At 33.0% G+C, this 16,755-nt stretch overlaps 5 non-coding genes across 5 annotated transcripts; all 5 read left to right on the top strand.

Moving 5' to 3' along the window:
• The first annotated feature begins 1,008 nt into the window (after positions 1–1,008).
• Positions 1,009–3,005, top strand: LOC122320824. The gene has a single exon (XR_006245864.1). It is a non-coding gene; the product is annotated as a small subunit ribosomal RNA (ribosomal RNA).
• A 600-nt stretch (positions 3,006–3,605) lies between these two features.
• On the top strand, positions 3,606–3,785 carry LOC122320842. Its single transcript, XR_006245880.1, has one exon. It is a non-coding gene; the product is annotated as a 5.8S ribosomal RNA (ribosomal RNA).
• Positions 3,786–4,223: 438 nt separating this feature from the next.
• LOC122320834 lies at positions 4,224–8,185 on the top strand. Its single transcript, XR_006245874.1, has one exon. It is a non-coding gene; the product is annotated as a large subunit ribosomal RNA (ribosomal RNA).
• Positions 8,186–13,543: 5,358 nt separating this feature from the next.
• Positions 13,544–15,538, top strand: LOC122320829. The gene has a single exon (XR_006245869.1). It is a non-coding gene; the product is annotated as a small subunit ribosomal RNA (ribosomal RNA).
• Positions 15,539–16,139: 601 nt separating this feature from the next.
• On the top strand, positions 16,140–16,319 carry LOC122320841. The gene has a single exon (XR_006245879.1). It is a non-coding gene; the product is annotated as a 5.8S ribosomal RNA (ribosomal RNA).
• The last annotated feature ends 436 nt before the right edge of the window (positions 16,320–16,755 follow it).

The raw sequence follows: 16,755 nt of genomic DNA, 5'->3' as shown, positions 1-16,755 counted from the left end.
TATGTATATAAAAAGTACTGAATTAACAATATTCTCTTAAGTTATTATAGGAGAATAACTGTAGGGTGGGCTGGCAAGCCCAATTGAAAATGCCCGATTTCAAGACATCGATGCAAAAAACTACTATAGGATGGTCAGTGGATGTCCATCTAGAATTGATATAAATCTATGTATATAATATGATTTAGTCAATGTTGACAATATATATTATAAATATTAAATCCGTATAAATTTGTTTCTTAATATTCTTTTTGAATACGAGACTTGGCTGAGCGGACTAATATCTATTAAAACTCAAGATAATAACGTTGAAACGTGCGCCAAGGTTATATATGTATATATATAATAACAATTGGTTTCCAATTATTATCGTTAATTTTTGGTGGCAGGCTAATATAATGTATATTAAATTAGTACCTGCCTTAAAATCGGACGCACTATATCGTTTGCCGGTATAGTGAGTTCAAATAAAATAATAATATTTTTTAATAATATTATTATTAAATAAATACTTATTTTTCATATGCGCTCGGTTTTATATTATATATCATTCGAGAGTTATATGGAAAAATGTTAAATTTTAAATTTAACATCAAAATACAAATGATTTAATTCAATATTTATATTGATTAAACAAAAATTGCAAATGTGTGGATACATAAATAATTATGTATGTTGAAATAAAATGATATTTTAGAATAAAATATTGTACATATAATAAAATTATAGTAGCAAATATATATTAAATAAAAATTATGTTATAAAATTATACATACATACGTATATTTATATATATGATGTAATGAATAATTCTTATAACATCTAAAACTTGTTATATTAGTGGCGAAACAAGTATAAAACAAAACATAAAAGAAGGATTACGAATGCTATACAAGTTTTGGCCGTAATCAAATTCAAAAAATAGAATATTAAAATAATAGATCTATAATATTTATATTGCATTATTTCTATTCGAAAATATGAATGAAATATGTAAAGAAAAACATTATTCTGGTTGATCCTGCCAGTAGTTATATGCTTGTCTCAAAGATTAAGCCATGCATGTCTAAGTACACACGAATTAAAAGTGAAACCGCAAAAGGCTCATTATATCAGTTATGGTTCCTTAGATCGTTAACAGTTACTTGGATAACTGTGGTAATTCTAGAGCTAATACATGCAATTAAAACATGAACCTTTATGGGACATGTGCTTTTATTAGGCTAAAACCAAGCGATCGCAAGATCGTTATATTGGTTGAACTCTAGATAACATGCAGATCGTATGGTCATGTACCGACGACAGATCTTTCAAATGTCTGCCCTATCAACTTTTGATGGTAGTATCTAGGACTACCATGGTTGCAACGGGTAACGGGGAATCAGGGTTCGATTCCGGAGAGGGAGCCTGAGAAACGGCTACCACATCTAAGGAAGGCAGCAGGCGCGTAAATTACCCACTCCCAGCTCGGGGAGGTAGTGACGAAAAATAACAATACAGGACTCATATCCGAGGCCCTGTAATTGGAATGAGTACACTTTAAATCCTTTAACAAGGACCAATTGGAGGGCAAGTCTGGTGCCAGCAGCCGCGGTAATTCCAGCTCCAATAGCGTATATTAAAGTTGTTGCGGTTAAAACGTTCGTAGTTGAACTTGTGCTTCATACGGGTAGTACAACTTACATTTGTGGTTAGTACTATACCTTTATGTATGTAAGCGTATTACCGGTGGAGTTCTTATATGTGATTAAGTACTTGTATTTTTTCATATGTTCCTCCTATTTAAAAACCTGCATTAGTGCTCTTAAACGAGTGTTATTGTGGGCCGGTACAATTACTTTGAACAAATTAGAGTGCTTAAAGCAGGCTTCAAATGCCTGAATATTCTGTGCATGGGATAATGAAATAAGACCTCTGTTCTGCTTTCATTGGTTTTCAGATCAAGAGGTAATGATTAATAGAAGCAGTTTGGGGGCATTAGTATTACGACGCGAGAGGTGAAATTCTTGGACCGTCGTAAGACTAACTTAAGCGAAAGCATTTGCCAAAGATGTTTTCATTAATCAAGAACGAAAGTTAGAGGTTCGAAGGCGATCAGATACCGCCCTAGTTCTAACCATAAACGATGCCAGCTAGCAATTGGGTGTAGCTACTTTTATGGCTCTCTCAGTCGCTTCCCGGGAAACCAAAGCTTTTGGGCTCCGGGGGAAGTATGGTTGCAAAGCTGAAACTTAAAGGAATTGACGGAAGGGCACCACCAGGAGTGGAGCCTGCGGCTTAATTTGACTCAACACGGGAAAACTTACCAGGTCCGAACATAAGTGTGTAAGACAGATTGATAGCTCTTTCTCGAATCTATGGGTGGTGGTGCATGGCCGTTCTTAGTTCGTGGAGTGATTTGTCTGGTTAATTCCGATAACGAACGAGACTCAAATATATTAAATAGATATCTTCAGGATTATGGTGTTGAAGCTTATATAGCCTTCATTCATGGTGGGCAGTAAAATGTTTATTGTGTTTGAATGTGTTTATGTAAGTGGAGCCGTACCTGTTGGTTTGTCCCATTATAAGGACACTAGCTTCTTAAATGGACAAATTGCGTCTAGCAATAATGAGATTGAGCAATAACAGGTCTGTGATGCCCTTAGATGTCCTGGGCTGCACGCGCGCTACAATGAAAGTATCAACGTGTATTTCCTAGACCGAGAGGTCCGGGTAAACCGCTGAACCACTTTCATGCTTGGGATTGTGAACTGAAACTGTTCACATGAACTTGGAATTCCCAGTAAGTGTGAGTCATTAACTCGCATTGATTACGTCCCTGCCCTTTGTACACACCGCCCGTCGCTACTACCGATTGAATTATTTAGTGAGGTCTCCGGACGTGATCACTGTGACGCCTTGCGTGTTACGGTTGTTTCGCAAAAGTTGACCGAACTTGATTATTTAGAGGAAGTAAAAGTCGTAACAAGGTTTCCGTAGGTGAACCTGCGGAAGGATCATTATTGTATATAATATCTTTACCGTAAACAACAATAACTTGTTTTAATTATAAAATATATTTTTATAATATAACAAGATAAAATTGCCAAACAATTATATATTTATAAAAAAAGAAGTTCAATGAAAATTTGGATTAAATTTTTTTATAAATAAAATCAAGCAAACAAGAATAATAATCAAGCAAATTAAATTGTATTATAATATATTCACAAATTTATGTTTATATATTATAATATGAAACTTGCGTGTATATGGACCATAATATACACGCGTTGCGAATATGTATTGTTCATCATAGTTATGGGCATACATTGGCTAATGCAACAACCTAAAATGTTGAATGTTGTACCTGGTTTACTTCAGGTTAATGTTTTATATAAAAAACGCAATATTATATCACATTAAAATTATATGAAATTGTAAATTATCCAAGTAATAAATGGTATAATATTGTTTATATAAAACTAAGACATTTCGCAGCATTTCGTTTTAGGTATAAAAAAAAAGATTTATTGAAGGAATTGATATATGCCAGTAAAATGGTGTATTTTTAATTTCTTTCAATAAATTCATATTTGACAAATTGAAATAATAAATATAAAAACTCTAAGCGGTGGATCACTCGGCTCATGGGTCGATGAAGAACGCAGCAAACTGTGCGTCATCGTGTGAACTGCAGGACACATGAACATCGACATTTTGAACGCATATCGCAGTCCATGCTGTTATGGTACTTTAATTAATTTTTTAGTGCTGCTTGGACTACATATGGTTGAGGGTTGTAAGACTATGCTAATTAAGTTGTTTAGAAATTTGGTAATCAAATTTCTAAGCATATGGTATATTATTGGATAAAAATTTTAATTAAATATAATTATTATTTTTATTCATAATATTAAAATATCTATGGAAAACATTATCTCACATTATAAATAATTTGATTGTGAAAAACGAAGAAAAATATTTTCATTTTCAATCATATAATACTGAGGAATGTCTAGCATAAAAAATGTTTGAAATATTTTTCATCTAGAATTGTCTCTTATTAATGATTTAGTAAAATTGAAATCTTTTGTAAATGTTATTGTTCTTCGTTAAATTCGTTTAAAACTCATAACTAAATTAAAACTAATTAACGAAAAAAATTTTTATACGAATTCATTAAATGTTTCTCCATTATATAAATGTAAAGAATATATTGAAAAAAAAAATGTTATATACAACCTCAACTCATATGGGACTACCCCCTGAATTTAAGCATATTAATTAGGGGAGGAAAAGAAACTAACTAGGATTTTCTTAGTAGCGGCGAGCGAAAAGAAATCAGTTCAGCACTAAGTCACTTTGTCTATATGGCAAATGTGAGATGCAGTGTATGGAGCGTCAATATTCTAGTATGAGAAATTAACGATTTAAGTCCTTCTTAAATGAGGCCATTTACCCATAGAGGGTGCCAGGCCCGTATAACGTTAATGATTACTAGATGATGTTTCCAAAGAGTCGTGTTGCTTGATAGTGCAGCACTAAGTGGGTGGTAAACTCCATCTAAAACTAAATATAACCATGAGACCGATAGTAAACAAGTACCGTGAGGGAAAGTTGAAAAGAACTCTGAATAGAGAGTTAAATAGTACGTGAAACTGCTTAGAGGTTAAGCCCGATGAACCTGAATATCCATTATGGAAAATTCATCATTAAAATTGTAATATTTAAACAATATTATGATAATAGTGTGCATTTTTTCCATATAAGGACATTGTAATCTATTAGCATACAAAATTTATCATAAAATATGGCTTATAGTTTATTTAAATTAAAATGCTTGCGTTTTAACACAAAATAAATGTCATTAATTTGATAAAGTGCTGATAGATTTATATGATTACAGTGCGTTAATTTTTCGGAATTATATAATGGCATAATTATCAATGATTTTTGTGTTTATTATATGCACTTGTATGATTAACAATGCGAAAGATTCAGGATACCTTCGGGACCCGTCTTGAAACACGGACCAAGGAGTCTAACATATGTGCAAGTTATTGGGATATAAACCTAATAGCGTAATTAACTTGACTAATAATGGGATTAGTTTTTTAACTATTTATAGTTAATTAACACAATCCCGGGGCGTTCTATATAGTTATGTATAATGATATTTATATTATTTATGCCTCTAACTGGAACGTACCTTGAGCATATATGCTGTGACCCGAAAGATGGTGAACTATACTTGATCAGGTTGAAGTCAGGGGAAACCCTGATGGAAGACCGAAACAGTTCTGACGTGCAAATCGATTGTCAGAATTGAGTATAGGGGCGAAAGACCAATCGAACCATCTAGTAGCTGGTTCCTTCCGAAGTTTCCCTCAGGATAGCTGGTGCATTTTAATATTATATAAAATAATCTTATCTGGTAAAGCGAATGATTAGAGGCCTTAGGGTCGAAACGATCTTAACCTATTCTCAAACTTTAAATGGGTAAGAACCTTAACTTTCTTGATATGAAGTTTAAGGTTATGATATAATGTGCCCAGTGGGCCACTTTTGGTAAGCAGAACTGGCGCTGTGGGATGAACCAAACGTAATGTTACGGTGCCCAAATTAACAACTCATGCAGATACCATGAAAGGCGTTGGTTGCTTAAAACAGCAGGACGGTGATCATGGAAGTCGAAATCCGCTAAGGAGTGTGTAACAACTCACCTGCCGAAGCAACTAGCCCTTAAAATGGATGGCGCTTAAGTTGTATACCTATACATTACCGCTAAAGTAGATGATTTATATTACTTGTAATATAAATTTTGAAACTTTAGTGAGTAGGAAGGTACAATGGTATGCGTAGAAGTGTTTGGCGTAAGCCTGCATGGAGCTGCCATTGGTACAGATCTTGGTGGTAGTAGCAAATAATCGAATGAGACCTTGGAGGACTGAAGTGGAGAAGGGTTTCGTGTGAACAGTGGTTGATCACGAGTTAGTCGGTCCTAAGTTCAAGGCGAAAGCCGAAAATTTTCAAGTAAAAAACTAATGACTAAATAAATATATATACAAGCCAAAAATAATATACTTGAATAATTTTGAACGAAAGGGAATACGGTTCCAATTCCGTAACCTGTTGAGTATCCGTTTGTTATTAAATATGGGCCTCGTGCTCATCCTGGCAACAGGAACGACCATAAAGAAGCCGTCGAGAGATATCGGAAGAGTTTTCTTTTCTGTTTTATAGCCGTACTACCATGGAAGTCTTTCGCAGAGAGATATGGTAGATGGGCTAGAAGAGCATGACATATACTGTTGTGTCGATATTTTCTCCTCGGACCTTGAAAATTTATGGTGGGGACACGCAAACTTCTCAACAGGCCGTACCAATATCCGCAGCTGGTCTCCAAGGTGAAGAGTCTCTAGTCGATAGAATAATGTAGGTAAGGGAAGTCGGCAAATTAGATCCGTAACTTCGGGATAAGGATTGGCTCTGAAGATTGAGATAGTCGGGCTTGATTGGGAAACAATAACATGGTTTATGTGCTCGTTCTGGGTAAATAGAGTGTCTATCATTTATGGTGGTTACTTGTTCCCCGGATAGTTTAGTTACGTAGCCAATTGTGGAACTTTCTTGCTAAAATTTTTAAGAATACTAATTGGCTCAAACCGATTAGTTCTTATTAATTATAACGATTATCAATTAACAATCAATTCAGAACTGGCACGGACTTGGGGAATCCGACTGTCTAATTAAAACAAAGCATTGTGATGGCCCTAGCGGGTGTTGACACAATGTGATTTCTGCCCAGTGCTCTGAATGTCAAAGTGAAGAAATTCAAGTAAGCGCGGGTCAACGGCGGGAGTAACTATGACTCTCTTAAGGTAGCCAAATGCCTCGTCATCTAATTAGTGACGCGCATGAATGGATTAACGAGATTCCTACTGTCCCTATCTACTATCTAGCGAAACCACAGCCAAGGGAACGGGCTTGGAATAATTAGCGGGGAAAGAAGACCCTTTTGAGCTTGACTCTAATCTGGCAGTGTAAGGAGACATAAGAGGTGTAGAATAAGTGGGAGATATTAGGCTTCGGTTTGATATCGCCAATGAAATACCACTACTCTTATTGTTTCCTTACTTACTTGATTAAATGGAACGTGTATCATTTCCTAGCCATTATACGGATATATTTATTATATCTTATGGTATTGGGTTTTGATGCAAGCTTCTTGATCAAAGTATCACGAGTTTGTTATATAATCGCAAACAAATTCTTTAATAAAACGATGCATTTATGTATTTTTGATTTGAAAATTTGGTATAACTCCAATTACTCAGGTATGATCCAATTCAAGGACATTGCCAGGTAGGGAGTTTGACTGGGGCGGTACATCTCTCAAATAATAACGGAGGTGTCCCAAGGCCAGCTCAGTGCGGACAGAAACCACACATAGAGCAAAAGGGCAAATGCTGACTTGATCTCGGTGTTCAGTACACACAGGGACAGCAAAAGCTCGGCCTATCGATCCTTTTGGTTTAAAGAGTTTTTAACAAGAGGTGTCAGAAAAGTTACCATAGGGATAACTGGCTTGTGGCGGCCAAGCGTTCATAGCGACGTCGCTTTTTGATCCTTCGATGTCGGCTCTTCCTATCATTGTGAAGCAAAATTCACCAAGCGTTGGATTGTTCACCCATGCAAGGGAACGTGAGCTGGGTTTAGACCGTCGTGAGACAGGTTAGTTTTACCCTACTAATGACAAAACGTTGTTGCGACAGCATTCCTGCGTAGTACGAGAGGAACCGCAGGTACGGACCAATGGCACAATACTTGTTCGAGCGAACAGTGGTATGACGCTACGTCCGTTGGATTATGCCTGAACGCCTCTAAGGTCGTATCCGTGCTGGACTGCAATGATAAATAAGGGGCAATTTGCATTGTATGGCTTCTAAACCATTTAAAGTTTATAATTCATTTTATAAACGACAATGGATGTGATGCCAATGTAATTTGTAACATAGTAAATTGGGAGGATCTTCGATCACCTGATGCCGCGCTAGTTACATATAAAAACATTATTTAATACAATGACAAAGCCTAGAATCAATTGTAAACGACTTTTGTAACAGGCAAGGTGTTGTAAGTGGTTGAGCAGCTGCCATACTGCGATCCACTGAAGCTTATCCTTTGCTTGATGATTCGATATTTAATAAAATAACGAAATGGAAAGAATATTATAATTATTAAATTTATTTTGATAATTATAATTTTGGATTTTTGGGGAATCCAAAGAAAAAGGTAGCCAAAAAGTACTCGTCATATTATTAGTGACGCATATAAGATCATGTCAAAGTAAAAGAAACAAAGTAATGTTTGAGATTAACTATGAATCCACTTTTACGGTAGCCAAATGTCCCGTCATATTATTAGTGACGCATATAAGATCATGTCAAAGTAAAAGAAACAAAGTAATGTTTGAGATTAACTATGAATCCACTTTTACGGTAGCCAAATGTTCCGTCATATTATTAGTGACGCATATAAGATCATGTCAAAGTAAAAGAAACAAAGTAATGTTTGAGATTAACTATGAATCCACTTTTACGGTAGCCAAATGTTCCGTCATATTATTAGTGACGCATATAAGATCATGTCAAAGTAAAAGAAACAAAGTAATGTTTGAGATTAACTATGAATCCACTTTTACGGTAGCCAAATGTCCCGTCATATTATTAGTGACGCATATAAGATCATGTCAAAGTAAAAGAAACAAAGTAATGTTTGAGATTAACTATGAATCCACTTTTACCGTAGCCAAATATTCCGTCATATTATTAGTGACGCATATAAGATCATGTCAAAGTAAAAGAAACAAAGTAATGTTTGAGATTAACTATGAATCCACTTTTACGGTAGCCAAATGTTCCGTCATATTAGTGACGCATATAAGATCATGTCAAAGTAAAAGAAACAAAGTAATGTTTGAGATTAACTATGAATCCACTTTTACGGTAGCCAAATGTTCCGTCATATTATTAGTGACGCATATAAGATCATGTCAAAGATAAAAGAAACAAAGTAATGTTTGAGATTAACTATGAATCCACTTTTACGGTAGCCAAATGTTCCGTCATATTATTAGTGACGCATATAAGATCATGTCAAAGTAAAAGAAACAAAGTAATGTTTGAGATTAACTATGAATCCACTTTTACGGTAGCCAAATGTTCCGTCATATTATTAGTGACGCATATAAGATCATGTCAAAGTAAAAGAAACAAAGTAATGTTTGAGATTAACTATGAATCCACTTTTACGGTAGCCAAATGTCCCGTCATATTATTAGTGACGCATATAAGATCATGTCAAAGTAAAAGAAACAAAGTAATGTTTGAGATTAACTATGAATCCACTTTTACGGTAGCCAAATGTCCCGTCATATTATTAGTGACGCATATAAGATCATGTCAAAGTAAAAGAAACAAAGTAATGTTTGAGATTAACTATGAATCCACTTTTACCGTAGCCAAATATTCCGTCATATTATTAGTGACGCATATAAGATCATGTCAAAGTAAAAGAAACAAAGTAATGTTTGAGATTAACTATGAATCCACTTTTACGGTAGCCAAATGTCCCGTCATATTATTAGTGACGCATATAAGATCATGTCAAAGTAAAAGAAACAAAGTAATGTTTGAGATTAACTATGAATCCACTTTTACCGTAGCCAAATGTTCCGTCATATTATTAGTGACGCATATAAGATCATGTCAAAGTAAAAGAAACAAAGTAATGTTTGAGATTAACTATGAATCCACTTTTACGGTAGCCAAATGTTCCGTCATATTATTAGTGACGCATATAAGATCATGTCAAAGTAAAAGAAACAAAGTAATGTTTGAGATTAACTATGAATCCACTTTTACGGTAGCCAAATGTCCCGTCATATTATTAGTGACGCATATAAGATCATGTCAAAGTAAAAGAAACAAAGTAATGTTTGAGATTAACTATGAATCCACTTTTACCGTAGCCAAATATTCCGTCATATTATTAGTGACGCATATAAGATCATGTCAAAGTAAAAGAAACAAAGTAATGTTTGAGATTAACTATGAATCCACTTTTACGGTAGCCAAATGTCCCGTCATATTATTAGTGACGCATATAAGATCATGTCAAAGTAAAAGAAACAAAGTAATGTTTGAGATAACTATATATAAACCTCTTTACGGTAACCAAGAGTCTCGTCACATTAATAATAATAGTTAATGAATGTATAGCCATATAGATGATTGGTGACCGGTAATGAATAAAAAAAAAACCTATATTTAATATATCTATAAATAATACATATTATTTGCGGAATCGTTCATATAATATTATACTATGATATAATATTATTAAAATAGGTAATTAATTTATTATTACGATATAAGTCACCCTGACTAACAAAAGATTTTTTAAAATACACAATTGAATGGCGGGAGTAACTGTAACTTTTAAAGTGTAGTTCAATGCCTTGTTAATCAATTAGTAATGTTCATCAATAAATTAATCAAATTCCTACTGTCCCGAAGAATTGCTACTGGGATAAAATTAAATTAAACCAACGCGGCTGGTGCTCACACTAAACACTTTTTTTCCATTAAAAATCATTATAGGTAGGCAAGGCAGTTTTGCCGATCAAAGTATTCTTCAAAATATATGAAATTATGATATCCGATATATATATATATATATATATGATATCAATAATATAAATAAATTTACCATATACATATGAAAATCAGTATGAATATCAATTATATGAAGAAATATATATCATATGTATATAAAAAAGTATGAAATATACCTATAAACCTACCTATAAGTGGTTGCCGACTCAAGTATTGTTTAAAACATATGATATGCATATGATTTTGTCAATAATATTAATAAATTAATCATATACATATGAAAATCAGCATAAATATCAATTATATTAAGAAATATATCATATGTATATAAAAAAGTATGAAATATACCTATAAACTCTTAAGTAAATTAAGAGAAAGCCACAGTGTGGGCTCATCTAGTACTGAAAACACCCGATATCTAGATAGGGTGTTCAAAAACTATTATAGGTAGGCAGTGGTTGCCGACCCAAGTATTGTTCAAAACATATGATATGCATATGATTTTGTCAATAATATTAATAAATTAACCATATACATATGAAAATCAGCATAAATATCAATTATATTAAGAAATATAACATATGTATATAAAAAAGTATGAAATATACCTATAAACTCTTAAGTAAATTGAGAAAAAGCCACAGTGTGGGCTCATCTAGTACTGAAAACACCCGATATCTAGATAGGGTGTTCAAAAACTATTATAGGTAGGCAGTGGTTGCCGACCCAAGTATTGTTCAAAACATATGATATGCATATGATTTTGTCAATAATATTAATAAATTAACCATATACATATGAAAATCAACATAAATATCAATTATATTAAGAAATATATCATATGTATATAAAAAAGTATGAAATATACCTATAAACTCTTAAGTAAATTAAGAGAAAGCCACAGTGTGGGCTCATCTAGTACAGAAAACACCCGATATCTAGATAGGGTGTTCAAAAACTATTATAGGTAGGCAGTGGTTGCCGACCCAAGTATTGTTCAAAACATATGATATGCATATGATTTTGTCAATAATATTAATAAATTAACCATATACATATGAAAATCAACATAAATATCAATTATATTAAGAAATATATCATATGTATATAAAAAAGTATGAAATATACCTATAAACTCTTAAGTAAATTAAGAGAAAGCCACAGTGTGGGCTCATCTAGTACAGAAAACACCCGATATCTAGATAGGGTGTTCAAAAACTATTATAGGTAGGCAGTGGTTGCCGACCCAAGTATTGTTCAAAACATATGATATGCATATGATTTTGTCAATAATATTAATAAATTAACCATATACATATGAAAATCAGCATAAATATCAATTATATTAAGAAATATATCATATGTATATAAAAAAGTATGAAATATACCTATAAACTCTTAAGTAAATTAAGAGAAAGCCACAGTGTGGGCTCATCTAGTACAGAAAACACCCGATATCTAGATAGGGTGTTCAAAAACTATTATAGGTAGGCAGTGGTTGCCGACCCAAGTATTGTTCAAAACATATGATATGCATATGATTTTGTCAATAATATAAATAAATTTACCATATACATATGAAAATCAGCATAAATATCAATTATATTAAGAAATATATCATATGTATATAAAAAAGTATGAAATATACCTATAAACTCTTAAGTAAATTAAGAGAAAGCCACAGTGTGGGCTCATCTAGTACAGAAAACACCCGATATCTAGATAGGGTGTTCAAAAACTATTATAGGTAGGCAGTGGTTGCCGACCCAAGTATTGTTCAAAACATATGATATGCATATGATTTTGTCAATAATATAAATAAATTTACCATATACATATGAAAATCAGCATAAATATAAATTATATGAAGAAGTAATTCATATGTATATAAAAAGTACTGAATTCAATATTCTCTTAAGTTATTATAGGAGAATAACTGTAGGGTGGGTGGCAAGCCCAATTGAAAATGCCCGATTTCAAGACATCGATGCAAAAAACTACTATAGGATGGTCAGTGGATGTCCATCTAGAATTGATATAAATCTATGTATATAATATGATTTAGTCAATGTTGACAATATATATTATAATATTATCCGTATAAATTTGTTTCTTTATTCTTTTTGAATACGAGACTTGGCTGAGCGGACTAATATTATTAAAACTCAAGATAATAACGTTGAAACGTGCGCCAAGGTTATATATGTATATATATAATAACAATTGGTTTCCAATTATTATCGTTAATTTTTGGTGGCAGGCTAATATAATGTATATTAAATTAGTACCTGCCTTAAAATCGGACGCACTATATCGTTTGCCGGTATAGTGAGTTCAAATAAAATAATAATATTTTTTAATAATATTATTATTAAATAAATACTTATTTTTCATATGCGCTCGGTTTTATATTATATATCATTCGAGAGTTATATGGAAAAATGTTAAATTTTAAATTTAACATCAAAATACAAATGATTTAATTCAATATTTATATTGATTAAACAAAAATTGCAAATGTGTGGATACATAAATAATTATGTATGTTGAAATAAAATGATATTTTAGAATAAAATATTGTACATATAATAAAATTATAGTAGCAAATATATATTAAATAAAAATTATGTTATAAAATTATACATACATACGTATATTTATATATATGATGTAATGAATAATTCTTATAACATCTAAAACTTGTTATATTAGTGGCGAAACAAGTATAAAACAAAACATAAAAGAAGGATTACGAATGCTATACAAGTTTTGGCCGTAATCAAATTCAAAAAATAGAATATTAAAATAATAGATCTATAATATTTATATTGCATTATTTCTATTCGAAAATTTGAATGAAATATGTAAAGAAAAACATTATTCTGGTTGATCCTGCCAGTAGTTATATGCTTGTCTCAAAGATTAAGCCATGCATGTCTAAGTACACACGAATTAAAAGTGAAACCGCAAAAGGCTCATTATATCAGTTATGGTTCCTTAGATCGTTAACAGTTACTTGGATAACTGTGGTAATTCTAGAGCTAATACATGCAATTAAAACATGAACCTTTATGGGACATGTGCTTTTATTAGGCTAAAACCAAGCGATCGCAAGATCGTTATATTGGTTGAACTCTAGATAACATGCAGATCGTATGGTCATGTACCGACGACAGATCTTTCAAATGTCTGCCCTATCAACTTTTGATGGTAGTATCTAGGACTACCATGGTTGCAACGGGTAACGGGGAATCAGGGTTCGATTCCGGAGAGGGAGCCTGAGAAACGGCTACCACATCTAAGGAAGGCAGCAGGCGCGTAAATTACCCACTCCCAGCTCGGGGAGGTAGTGACGAAAAATAACAATACAGGACTCATATCCGAGGCCCTGTAATTGGAATGAGTACACTTTAAATCCTTTAACAAGGACCAATTGGAGGGCAAGTCTGGTGCCAGCAGCCGCGGTAATTCCAGCTCCAATAGCGTATATTAAAGTTGTTGCGGTTAAAACGTTCGTAGTTGAACTTGTGCTTCATACGGGTAGTACAACTTACATTTGTGGTTAGTACTATACCTTTATGTATGTAAGCGTATTACCGGTGGAGTTCTTATATGTGATTAAGTACTTGTATTTTTTCATATGTTCCTCCTATTTAAAAACCTGCATTAGTGCTCTTAAACGAGTGTTATTGTGGGCCGGTACAATTACTTTGAACAAATTAGAGTGCTTAAAGCAGGCTTCAAATGCCTGAATATTCTGTGCATGGGATAATGAAATAAGACCTCTGTTCTGCTTTCATTGGTTTTCAGATCAAGAGGTAATGATTAATAGAAGCAGTTTGGGGGCATTAGTATTACGACGCGAGAGGTGAAATTCTTGGACCGTCGTAAGACTAACTTAAGCGAAAGCATTTGCCAAAGATGTTTTCATTAATCAAGAACGAAAGTTAGAGGTTCGAAGGCGATCAGATACCGCCCTAGTTCTAACCATAAACGATGCCAGCTAGCAATTGGGTGTAGCTACTTTTATGGCTCTCTCAGTCGCTTCCCGGGAAACCAAAGCTTTTGGGCTCCGGGGGAAGTATGGTTGCAAAGCTGAAACTTAAAGGAATTGACGGAAGGGCACCACCAGGAGTGGAGCCTGCGGCTTAATTTGACTCAACACGGGAAAACTTACCAGGTCCGAACATAAGTGTGTAAGACAGATTGATAGCTCTTTCTCGAATCTATGGGTGGTGGTGCATGGCCGTTCTTAGTTCGTGGAGTGATTTGTCTGGTTAATTCCGATAACGAACGAGACTCAAATATATTAAATAGATATCTTCAGGATTATGGTGTTGAAGCTTATATAGCCTTCATTCATGGTGGGCAGTAAAATGTTTATTGTGTTTGAATGTGTTTATGTAAGTGGAGCCGTACCTGTTGGTTTGTCCCATTATAAGGACACTAGCTTCTTAAATGGACAAATTGCGTCTAGCAATAATGAGATTGAGCAATAACAGGTCTGTGATGCCCTTAGATGTCCTGGGCTGCACGCGCTACAATGAAAGTATCAACGTGTATTTCCTAGACCGAGAGGTCCGGGTAAACCGCTGAACCACTTTCATGCTTGGGATTGTGAACTGAAACTGTTCACATGAACTTGGAATTCCCAGTAAGTGTGAGTCATTAACTCGCATTGATTACGTCCCTGCCCTTTGTACACACCGCCCGTCGCTACTACCGATTGAATTATTTAGTGAGGTCTCCGGACGTGATCACTGTGACGCCTTGCGTGTTACGGTTGTTTCGCAAAAGTTGACCGAACTTGATTATTTAGAGGAAGTAAAAGTCGTAACAAGGTTTCCGTAGGTGAACCTGCGGAAGGATCATTATTGTATATAATATCTTTACCGTAAACAACAATAACTTGTTTTAATTATAAAATATATTTTTATAATATAACAAGATAAAATTGCCAAACAATTATATATTTATAAAAAAAAGAAGTTCAATGAAAATTTGGATTAAATTTTTTTATAAATAAAATCAAGCAAACAAGAATAATAATCAAGCAAATTAAATTGTATTATAATATATTCACAAATTTATGTTTATATATTATAATATGAAACTTGCGTGTATATGGACCATAATATACACGCGTTGCGAATATGTATTGTTCATCATAGTTATGGGCATACATTGGCTAATGCAACAACCTAAAATGTTGAATGTTGTACCTGGTTTACTTCAGGTTAATGTTTTATATAAAAAACGCAATATTATATCACATTAAAATTATATGAAATTGTAAATTATCCAAGTAATAAATGGTATAATATTGTTTATATAAAACTAAGACATTTCGCAGCATTTCGTTTTAGGTATAAAAAAAAAGATTTATTGAAGGAATTGATATATGCCAGTAAAATGGTGTATTTTTAATTTCTTTCAATAAATTCATATTTGACAAATTGAAATAATAAATATAAAAACTCTAAGCGGTGGATCACTCGGCTCATGGGTCGATGAAGAACGCAGCAAACTGTGCGTCATCGTGTGAACTGCAGGACACATGAACATCGACATTTTGAACGCATATCGCAGTCCATGCTGTTATGGTACTTTAATTAATTTTTTAGTGCTGCTTGGACTACATATGGTTGAGGGTTGTAAGACTATGCTAATTAAGTTGTTTAGAAATTTGGTAATCAAATTTCTAAGCATATGGTATATTATTGGATAAAAATTTTAATTAAATATAATTATTATTTTTATTCATAATATTAAAATATCTATGGAAAACATTATCTCACATTATAAATAATTTGATTGTGAAAAACGAAGAAAAATATTTTCATTTTCAATCATATAATACTGAGGAATGTCTAGCATAAAAAATGTTTGAAATATTTTTCATCTAGAATTGTCTCTTATTAATGATTTAGTAAAATTGAAATCTTTTGTAAATGTTATTGTTCTTCGTTAAATTCGTTTAAAACTCATAACTAAATTAAAACTAATTAACGAAAAAAATTTTTATACGAATTCATTAAATGTTTCTCCATTATATAAATGTAAAGAATATATTGAAAAAAAAATGTTATAT

This window comes from Drosophila ficusphila, unplaced genomic scaffold, assembly GCF_018152265.1.
Source record: "Drosophila ficusphila isolate 14025-0441.05 unplaced genomic scaffold, ASM1815226v1 contig_842, whole genome shotgun sequence".
NCBI lineage: Eukaryota > Metazoa > Arthropoda > Insecta > Diptera > Drosophilidae > Drosophila > Drosophila ficusphila.
The sequence above is the reverse complement of the archived record's forward strand: the minus strand, read 5'-3'. Positions and strand labels throughout refer to the sequence as shown.